Raw genomic sequence first — 11,783 nt, forward strand, 5'->3', positions numbered from 1 at the left:
AAGTACGATCGTAAGGTTACGTTTTATGCTGTGTTACACGCACACACACTGAACTGTAATGTGCGCGACAACAGATTCACCAGCGCATTAAACTTGGTCAGCACTGGCCAATCAACGGCAGTGGCGGATATATATAGGGAGCGCGCGCTTCACCCTCCCCCCCTCTCCCCTCCACCCATCGCACTTGCCGGGCAGACAGCATTTCCATCCGCGCCACTCAGCCCGCACGCTGTCCATTCGCTTCTTTCGTCAGTCGACTCGGCTGTATCGAGTTATCGAGTAGTTGTGCTTTCCTATGTAGCACGCACGTTCACGTCATCGTATTTTATACGCTTCTGACTGGCACATAGATAACTAACACATACCTACGAGAAAAGTCGCGGCCATTCTAGTGATCTCGATACGTTTTTCTGTCTGGCATTTGTTCGAGAAAGTCGCGAATATTCTACTGTCTTCTTGTACAGAGAACCTCCGATACGTAGCGTTATAAATACGGACTATCCGCCGAATAGGAAGCTAGTTCACACTCAGCAGCAGAAATATTAAGACTGAAGAATGAATACGTGACACGTCCTAGTTGCAGCAAGTGCAAATGTGAAGAGTAGTCAAGAGTGAGAGTGCTCAGATGATTGTCAAGTATTAATAAAAGTAATTCATAGTAATTTCACAGAAAAATACTGTATTGTTACTCGAAACAATATTTCCACTAAGGACGTAACAATAGTTTCCCATACCCACCTCGTAATTCACATTTGATGCGTATATCTCCGGTAATAGTTACTTTCGAGAAGATTCCTAAAAACGCTTTGTAAGTACACTACTGGCCATTAAAATTGCTACACCACGAAGATGACGTGCTACAGACGCAAAATTTAACCGACAGGAAGAAGATGCTCTGATATGCAAATGATTAGCTTTTCAGAGCATTCACGCAAGGTTGGCGCCGGTGGCGACACCTACAACGTGCTGACACGAGGAAAGTTTCCAACCGATTTCTCAGACACAAACAGCAGTTGACCGGCGTTGCTGGTGAAACGTTGTGATGCCTCGTGTAAGGAGGAGAAATGCGTACCATCACGTTTCCTAATTTGATAAAGTTCGGATAGTAGCCTATCGCGATTGCGGTTTATCGTATCGCGACATTGCTGCTCGCGTTGGTCGAGATCCAATGACTGTTAGCAGAATATGGAATCGGAGGGTTCAGGAGGGTAATACGGAACGCCGTACTGGATCCCAACGGCCTCGTATCACTAGCAGTCGAGATGACAGGCATCTTATCTGCACAGCTGTAACGGATCGTGCAGCCACGTCTCGATCCCTGAGTCAACAGATGGGGACGTTTGCAAGACAACAATCATCTGCAGGAACAGTTCGACAACGTTTGCAGCAGCATAGACTATCAGCTCAGAGACCGTGGCTGCGGTTACCCTTGACGCTGCATCACAGACAGGAGCGCCTGCAATGGTGTACTCGACGACGAACCTTGGTGCACGAATGGCAAAACTTCATTTTTTCGGATGAATCCAGGTTCTGTTTACAGCATCACGATGGTCGCGTCCGTGTTTGGCAACATCGCGATGAACGCACATTGGAAGCGTGTATTCGTCATCGCCCTACTGGCGTAACACCCAGCGTGATGGTATGGGGTGCCATTGGTTACACGTCTCCGTCACCTCTTGTTTGCATTGATGGCACTTTGAAGAGTGGACGTTCATTTCAGATGTGTTACGACCCGTGGCTCTACCCTTCATTCGATCCCTGCAAAAACATTTCAGCAGGATAATGCACGACCGCATGTTGCAGGTCCTGTACAGGCCTTTCTGGATACACAAAATGTTCGACTGCTGCCCTGGCCACTACATTCTCCAGATCTCTCACCAATTGAAAACGTCTGATCAATGGTGGCCAGCCGCCCGGGATTAGCCGAGCGGTCTAGGGCGCTGCAGTCTTGAACTGTGCGGCTGGTCCCGGCGGAGGTGCGAGTCCTCCCTCGGGCATGAGTGTGTGTGTTTGTCCTTAGGGTAATTCAGGTTAAGTAGTGTGTAAGCTTAGGGACTGATGACCTTAGTCTCATAAGATTTCACACACATTTGAACATTTTTGAATGGTGGCCAAGCAACTGGCTCGTCACAATACGCCAGTCACTACTCTTGATGAACTGTAGTATCGTGTTGAAGCTGCATAGGCAGCTGTACCTGTACACGCCATCCAAGCTCTGTTTGACTCAATGCCCAGGCGTATCAAGGCCGTTATTACGGCCAGAGGTGATGGTTTGGGTACTGATTTCTCAGGATGTATGCATCCAAATTGCGTGAAAATGTAATCACATGTCAGTTCTAGTATAATATATTTGTCCAATGAATACGCGTTTATAATCTGCATTTCTTCTTGGTGTAGCAATTTTAATGGGCAGTAGTGTAGGTTGTCTGAAATCTGCTCGGTAAGGAAGTCCAGATGTTGAAATCAGGTGTGAGATTACCACTAAACCCCCATAAGGGAATTTATTTTCATAATTTATTCAAATTTCAGTAGAACTTTGCGTTTGTGCCTTGGTCAGGCCACGCTCCATGGGCCTTAAGCGCACGGTCATATTATTGCTCTGTGCTTAACGGAAATTCACTCATTTAATCTATTTTAATCTGCTCTTTCATTTACAGTAATATTTTAGGGGATTTTTATTTATTTTCCATATTTTTGCTTTGTGAACTTGCTTTGGCGCCACGTGATCGGTTAGAGCGACCGCCACATTGATAAAGTGTACTTTCGGTCTAAAAATGTGCAGTAGATGATGAATAATCATACAGTTGTGGGCGAGTGTAAAATAGGGAAATAATAATCTTGTGTGTTGGTATATTTCTGGTTTTCTGTTTGCTACCAAAACTTGGCCACGTGTGTGAAATAGTATGTGCTCCCCCCCTAAGTATTTGATTTGCTTGCAATGTTGTGCATTACGGAAAGTACACGGTTTAAGCTCGTGCACCTAGGAAAAGCTCCAGTTTTAATGCCCATTGAGTGGATAAAGACTTGCAAAATACTCTTCCGCCCTGACCTACTTCACTTGTAGTGTCTTTGCTGAACTTGTTCTGCGTGACCTATAGCAATTAAATACCATAAGCATGAGTTTAGGTGTAATTGTAAGTTTGCTTATTTTGCATTGAAGCCAGGTCTGCGCTCCCCTGTGGATAAAGACTTGCAAAATACTCTTCCGCCCTGACCTACTTCACTTGTAGCGTCTTTGCTGAAGTTGTTCTACGTGACCTATAGCAATTAAATACCATAAGCATGAGTTTAGGTGTAATTGTAAGTTTGCTTATTTTGCATTGAAGCCAGGTCTGCGCTCCCCTCTCCCATTCCATAATCATGTGGCGAAACTGAACCATGGTAACTAGACACACCAGTTGTGATAAGGCATATTGCAACAGAAACACGGCTAGATGTTGAAATGCCATTGGTACTGAATAAATATCAATTAATCTACACCCTTGACGGATTATTTCCTCCCTCCATCATTAAGAGTCCTGCGTCATGAAAACAAATAAGAGCTATATGTTGCCTTTTAAGCACTGCATAGGTTCCTTCTGCAGTGGTTATAAAAAATAATGCGTTGTCCGTTGCTTTCAAATTTTTAACGGTTGGTTAAAAACCTTCCGCTAGAATTATTAATATCCGGCAATAACTAGCAGGAGCCAGTAATTTCGTGGACCACACGAATTTGTGAAACCATTTACTACAGAGCGTAGCTTGCAGGAGCTGTGGGACATGATAAAGCGACAGTAATCTTCTTACTAGGTCGAGTTTTACCACCACCAGTACTGTAAGGTTACGTTGCAAAATTATTGGCATCAGAGAATGTGATGTATCCGTCAGGGAAACTGCTGTTCGTGCGGGACGAAGTATTTCGGCAGTGCAACGGGTGTGTGCAGAATGGTTGACGGATGGCCGTAGAGCACGAAATAGGTCAAGTCCCACCCCCAGATCACCCCCCGAGAACATCGAACCCTCATTCGAACGGCATTGCAGGGCAGATCAGTGCCCTCCTCGGCTGTGGCGCAACAGTGGAGCAGTGGAGCACATTATACACTGAATGAGATTTTCACTCTGCAGCGGAGTGTGCGCTGATATGAAACTTCCTGGCAGATTAAAACTGTGTGCCCGACCGAGACTCGAACTCGGGACCTTTGCCTGTCGCGGGCAAGTGCTCTACCATCTGAGCTACCGAAGCACGACTCACGCCCGGTACTCACAGCTTTACTTCTGCCAGTATCTCGTCTCCTACCTTCCAAACTTTACAGTTCTGCAAGTTTCGCAGGAGAGCTTCTGTAAAGTTTGGAAGGTAGGAGACGAGATACTGGCAGAAGTACAGCTGTGAGGACCGGGCGTGAGTCGTGCTTCGGTAGCTCAGATGGTAGAGCACTTGCCTGCGAAAGGCAAAGGTCCCGAGTTCGAGTCTCGGTCGGGCACACAGTTTTAATCTGCCAGGAAGTTTCATATCAGCGCACACTCCGCTGCAGAGTGAAAATCTCATTCTGGAAACATCCCCCAGGCTGTGGCTAAGCCATGTCTCCGCAGTATCCTTTCTTTCAGGAGTGCTAGTTCTGCAAGTTTCGCAGGAGAGCTTCTGTAAGGTTTGGAAGGTAGGAGACGAGATACTGGCAGAAGTAAAGCTGTGTGAACTGGGCGTGAGTCGTGCTTCGGTAGCTCAGATGGTTGAGCACTTGCCCGCGAAAGGGAAAGGTCCCGAGTTCGAGTCTCGGTCGGGCACACAGTTTTAATCTGCCAGGAAGTTTCATATCAGCGCACACTCCGCTGCAGAGTGAAAATCTCATTCTGGAAACATCCTCCAGGCTGTGGCTAAGCCATGTCTCCGCAGTATCCTTTCTTTCAGGAGTGCTAGTTCTGCAAGTTTCGCAGGAGAGCTTCTGTAAAGTTTGGAAGGTAGGAGACGAGATACTGGCAGAAGTACAGCTGTGAGGACCGGGCGTGAGTCGTGCTTCGGTAGCTCAGATGGTAGAGCACTTGCCCGCGAAACGCAAAGGTCCCGAGTTCGAGTCTCGGTCGGGCACACAGTTTTAATCTGCCAGGAAGTTTCACATCATACACTATCAGGGCTGACAGTCCGTCGCCGTTTATTATGGCATGGATGACGTTTGTGCTGTCCACTTGTCCGCCTACCTTTGACGAGTGAGCAGAAACGTGCTAGACGACAATGGTGTATAGAAGGACGTCACTCAGGACAAGAATGGCATAAGATAGTGTTTTCGGACGAATCAAGATTCCGCTTAATGATGGCCGCTTTTTGGTTCGCCGAAGACAGGGGGAGCGATGTCACAGTGACAGCATTCGAAGAAGGCATACAGTGCCAAATATAGGGCCTTATGGTATGGGGAACTATTGAGTACATCCAAAAAACACATCTGGTGCTTCTTCCGGGCACTGTGACCAGTGTGACCTATGTGAACTACATCTTGCGACCCGTAGCCATACTCTTTGTACGCAACAGTCCAGATGCCATTTTTCAGCAAGACAATGTATGAACATATGTTGCCGCTCTTCTTCAGCAGAAATACGTAGTGTGGTATTCCATATCAGAGTATACATGTCAACTTCAGATGTGTCTCACCACTCATCTGCACCTCAGCATACCATTCCCTTCCCCACTTATCTTTCTGGATGATTCTCTTAAATTTTTGCCTACTCTTCATCGTTTTTTGATCAAAGAGTATGTATTATATATATATATATATATATATATCAAAAAAGTTTTGTATCACCTCGGTTCTGAGGATTCCGGAAGCTGTACAGAAAATTGGAATAGATATCAACATAAACAATATTTCCGCCTCTTTTATTGCTCATGAAAACCACACATTGCATGTTGTACCAACTTACAGCGAGACCTTCAGAGGTGGTGGTCCAGATTGCTGTACACACCGGTACCTCTAATACCCAGTAGCACGTCCTCTTGCATTGATGCATGCCTGTATTCGTCCCGGCATACTATCCACAAGTTCATCAAGGCACTGTTGGTCAAGATTGTCCCACTCCTCGGCGTAGATCCCTCAGAGTGGTTGGTGAGTCACATCGTCCATAAACGCTGTTTTCAACCTACCCCAGGCATGTTCAATAGGGTTCATGCTGACCACTCTAGTCGAGTGATGTCCTTATCCTGAAGGAAGTCATTCACAAGATGTGCACGATGGGATGCGAATTATCGTCCATGAAGACGAATGCCTCGCCAATATGCTGCCGAAATGGTTGCACTGTCAGTCGGAGGATGGCATTCACGTATCATACAGCCATTATGGCGCCTTCCATGACCACCAGCGGCAGACGTCGACCCCATATAATACCACCCCAAACAGCAGGGAACCTCCACCTTGCCAAACTCGCTGGAAAGTGTGTCTAAGGTGTTCAGCCTGACCAGGTTGCCTCCAAACACGTCACCGACGATTGTCTGGTTGAAGGCATATGCGACACTCATCGGTGAAGAGAACGTGACGCAAATCCTGAGCGATCCATTCGGTATGTTGTTGGGCCCATCTGTACCGCGCTGCACGGTGTCGTGGTTGCAAAGATGGACTTCGCCATGAACGTCGGGAGTGAAGTTGTGCGCATCGTGCAGCCTATTGCGCACAGTTTGAGTGGTAACACGACGTCCTGTGGCTGCACGAAAAGCATTATTCAACATGGTGGCGTTGCTGTCAGGGTTCCTCCGAGCCATAATCCATAGGTAGCGGTCATCCACTGCAGTAGTAGCCCTTGGGCAGCCTGAGCGAGGCATGTCATCGACAGTTCCCGTCTCTCTGTATCTCATCCGTGTCCAAACAACATCGCTTTGGTTCACTCCAAGACCCCTGGCCACTTTCCTTGTTTAGAGCCCTTCCTGGCACCAAGTAACAACGCGGGCGCGAACGAATGGCGATATTGATCGTCTAGGTATGGTTGAACTAAAGACAACCCGAGCCGTGTACCTCCTTCCTGGTGGAATGACTGGAACTGATCGGCTGTCGGAGCCCCTCTGTCTAATAGACGCTACTCATGCATGGTTGTTTACACCTTTGAGTGGGTTTAGTGACATCTCTGAACAATCAATAGGACTGTGTCTGTGATACAGTATCCGCAGTCAACGTCTATCTTCAGAAGTTGTGGGAACCTGGGTGATGCAAAACATTTTTGATGTGTGTATACAGCGTAAGATGGCAGCGAAAGAGGGACTGGTGTGCCCTTGCTCAGTTTACAAGTTTACCTGAAATTTGTAGGCGTTGTTAAGCGTGAGACTATTCTATATACTCAAGATTTGTGCACGAGTGCCTAGTGTCGTATTGGAAATTCATTTTCAGTATATGTTACGTCAGTTGGCTCTCAGAATGGAAAACCGTCGAGGATCGTGCAGCACCATCAAAGGCCAGGCTGCGGCTGTTTGCTGATGATGCTGTGGTGTACGGCAAAGTTGAAACGTCCCCTTTGAACAATTATACATGACTGTGCTTAAACTGACACACAGTATTTTTAGCGCAACCAATCTGACTTTCAGAAAATCCCTACGAAAGAATGGCCCTGACTAACATTAACCTATGCGTTTCACAAATCGCTTACCTCACAAAAATCTTGGTTACTCGAACTACTGCAATACAGCTGGCGCCATTACTACCAGCTAAATAAAAGATTCAAACTATGGAAGGCACTAACTACTGATAGGGATAGTTAGCAAATGAAAGATTTTAATAGAGAACAAGCAATGTATTTACCTTAATATCATCAAAAGTCATAATATATATATGGGAGTTCATAACATCCAGTCTTACAAATTTCAAAACTCCGCCATCCCTCTCCCCACATGCACCACTGCTGGCGGCTCACCTCCAACTGCGCAGCGCTACGCGCTGTTCACATCCAGCTGCCCAACACTACAATGGCAGACAACAATGCAAACTAGCCACAGACTGCACACAGCACAGCCAGTGATTTTCATACAGAGGTGGCGTTACCAATAAAAAAACCTAAACAGCCTACTTACAAAGTGTCGAAGTTAAGTGAATGTAGGAAGATACAGGGCGGCTTAGACAAAATTTCCAGTTGCTGTGATGAATGGCAACTAGCCCTAATTGTGGAAAAATGTAAGTTGATGTGGATGAGTAGGAAGATCAAACCCGTAATGTTCGGATACGGTATTACTTGTGTCCTGCTTGGCAGTCTCGTCGTTTGAATACTTGGGCGTACCATTGCGAAGCATGTGAGAACCATGATAGGTTTAATGGAAGAATTTTAGGAAAGAGTGGATCGCCTGTAAAGGACACCGCGTATAGGATTCTGGTGCGGCCCATTCTTGAGTACTGCTCGAGCATTTGGGATCCGTACCAGGTTGCGTTGACGGAAGATTTTGAAGGAATTCAGAGACGGCATGCTAGATCTATTACCGGTACAACACGTAAGTGTTACGGAGATACTTCGGGGACTCGAAGGCAACGTTCTTTCGAAAAACGCTACTGAGAAAATTTAGAGAAACGGCATTTGAAGCTGACTCCCGAGCGATTCTACTGCCGCCAACATACGTTGCATGTAAGGACCACAAAGGCTTCATATGGAGGCATACAGACCATCGTTTTTCCATCGCTCTGTTTGCGAGTGGAATAGGAAAGCACGCATCTCGTGGTCGTGCGGTAGCGTTCTCGCTTCCCACGCCCGGGTTCCCGGGTTCGATTCCCGGCGGGGTCAGGGATTTTCTCTGCCTCGTGGTGGCTGGGTGTTGTGTGCTGTCCTTAGGTTAGTTAGGTTTAAGTAGTTCTAAGTTCTAGGGGACTTATGACCACAGCAGTTGAGTCCCATAGTGCTCAGAGCCATTTGAACCATTTTTTGGAATAGGAAAGGAAATGGTAAGTAATGGCACAGGGTGGCGCACGGTCTAACGCGCTGTTTCCCGAGCGGGAAGGCGTGCCGATCCCAGCACGAATCCACCCGGCGGATTGGTGTCGAGGTCCGGTGTGCCGACCAGCCTGTGCATGGTTTTAAGGCGGTTTTCCACCTGCCTCGGCGAATGCGGGCTGGTTCCTCTTATTCCGTCTCAGTTACACTACACTGCTGGCCACCGTAAATGCAACACCCTGAAGGAAGCATACGAATCAAGTGAAATTTACACCATGGGTTTGCAGCGATGAGATATGCAACTGATTAGAATTTCAGCGCAGACGCACATCACGCGCGCCTGTGGCGCCACCTCATAGCGCCATTTAAGGCTCGGCGATTTCGACGAGTGTACGTTCGGCACGTGTGTTTACCTTGTGGTTGTTTCACAAGACGATCAGTTATGCCTAGTAGACAACAGCGAACATCTTTTGATCACGTATCCGAGTTCGACAGAGGAAGGATAGTGGCTTACCGAGATTGTGGATTATCATACAGAGAAATCGCTAGTCGTGTTGGACGAAACCAAACAACTGTAATGCGGATATGTGACCGTTGGATGCAGGAGGGTACGACGGACCGACGTGGTCGATCGCATTCACCTCGGTGCACCACTGCACGTGCTGATGGGCAAATTGTGCGCATGGCAGTGACGGATCGCTCAGTGACATCCCGAGCCATAGCACAGCACATTGCGTCTGTAACGCATCATCCAGTGTCTGCGCGTACCATTCGACGCCGTTTACAGCAGAGTGGTCTGTCCGCAAGACGTCCATTGCTTCGTCTACCATTGACGCAGAACCACAGACGTCTCCGTCGCCAATGGTGTGATGACAGACGGATGTGGACGGCAGAATGGAATGACGTTGTCTTTACTGACGAGGCACGCTTCTGTCTGCAGCAGCACGATGGTCGGATTCGAGTGTGGAGACACCGTGGAGAGAGGATGCTGGACAGCTGCATTATGCACCGCCACACTGGTCTTGCACCGGGTATTATGGTATGGGGCGGTATTGGATATTACTCTCACACGCCTCTAGTACGCATTGCCGGTACTTTAAATAGCCGGCGCTACATATCCGAGGTGCTGGAGCCAGTTGTCCTTCCTTACCTTCAGGGCTCGGCCACAGCTATATTTCAACAGGATAGTGCGCGACCACACGTGGCACGCATTGTCCAAAGGTTCTTCGTCAATAACCAGATTGAATTGCTTCCCTAGCCTGCTCGCTCTCCGGATCTATCGCCGATAGAAAACATGTGGTCCATGGTTGCTCAACGAGTGACCCAGATTACATCCCCAGCTGCCACACCAGATGATCTTTGGCAACGTGTGGAAGCTGCTTGGGCTGCTGTACCCCAGGAACACATCCAACGTCTCTTTGACTCAATGCCGAGACGTGATCTCCAACAATGGCGGCTACTCTGGCTACTGATTCTGGCAGGAACCACATCTCACAGACGTCTGTAAACGTAATCATTTGATACTTGGTCAACATGTTATCTACAAAACAAATCTTGTTGTGCCACCTCTTGTCTTTCTTGGTGTTGCATTTACGGTGGCCAGCAGTGTATGTCGGCGATTGCTGCACACAAACACTGACTCCACATACGTGCACACCAGAATTACTCTACACTCGTCTGGTATGAGACGTTCCCGGGGGAGTGGGGGGGAGGGGGGGAGGGGGGGAAGGGGGGAGGGGGGGGAAGGCGAGGGGTACATTGGGGGCTGAACCGCACACGAACCCTGGGTTTGATGTGGGGTGGCGGTAGGATGAGTGGGCTGCTTTAACTTGTTGTGGGGTTGTGAACCACTGAGGTCTACAGCGGCGACGAAACCATTGTTTCTAGGTCCCCAGTTCAATACACAACACACAATGGTACAGGGTGCCCTCCGCCATGCTCCAGTTCGCGATGTAGATGTAGATGCCAGGAATGCTGAGCGACGTGTCAGCTTTGAGGTTGATGCCACTCTACAAGCCCAGGAGATGCTCGGGCTTCTCGTCCTAACCATAACTGGAACTGTCACAGTGGTAGTGATGGTCAAAGGACAGCACACTCGCGAGGTGAATGGGAGCGAGGTCTGTGCTCTAGATGAATCATTAAAAGGAAATGAGCACAGGGCACAATTGCTCAAACAGAAACTGGCTGGGAGGTCTGACGAATTTGAACTACACTCCTGGAAATGGAAAAAAGAACACATTGACACCGGTGTGTCAGACCCACCATACTTGCTCCGGACACTGCGAGAGGGCTGTACAAGCAATGATCACACGCACGGCACAGCGGACACACCAGGAACCGTGGTGTTGGCCGTCGAATGGCGCTAGCTGCGCAGCATTTGTGCACCGCCGCCGTCAGTGTCAGCCAGTTTGCCGTGGCATACGGAGCTCCATCGCAGTCTTTAACACTGGTATCATGCCGCGACAGCGTGGACGTGAACCGTATGTGCAGTTGACGGACTTTGAGCGAGGGCGTATAGTGGGCATGCGGGAGGCCGGGTGGACGTACCGCCGAATTGCTCAACACGTGGGGCGTGAGGTCTCCACAGTACATCGATGTTGTCGCCAGTGGTCGGCGGAAGGTGCACGTGCCCGTCGACCTGGGACCGGACCGCAGCGACGCACGGATGCACGCCAAGACCGTAGGATCCTACGCAGTGCCGTAGGGGACCGCACCGCCACTTCCCAGCAAATTAGGGACACTGTTGCTCCTGGGGTATCGGCGAGGACCATTCGCAACCGTCTCCATGAAGCTGGGCTACGGTCCCGCACACCGTTAGGCCGTCTTCCGCTCACGCCCCAACATCGTGCAGCCCGCCTCCAGTGGTGTCGCGACAGGCGTGAATGGAGGGACGAATGGAGACGTGTCGTCTTCAGCGATGA

The sequence above is a fragment of the Schistocerca serialis genome, chromosome 11 (genome assembly GCF_023864345.2).
Source record: "Schistocerca serialis cubense isolate TAMUIC-IGC-003099 chromosome 11, iqSchSeri2.2, whole genome shotgun sequence".
NCBI lineage: Eukaryota > Metazoa > Arthropoda > Insecta > Orthoptera > Acrididae > Schistocerca > Schistocerca serialis.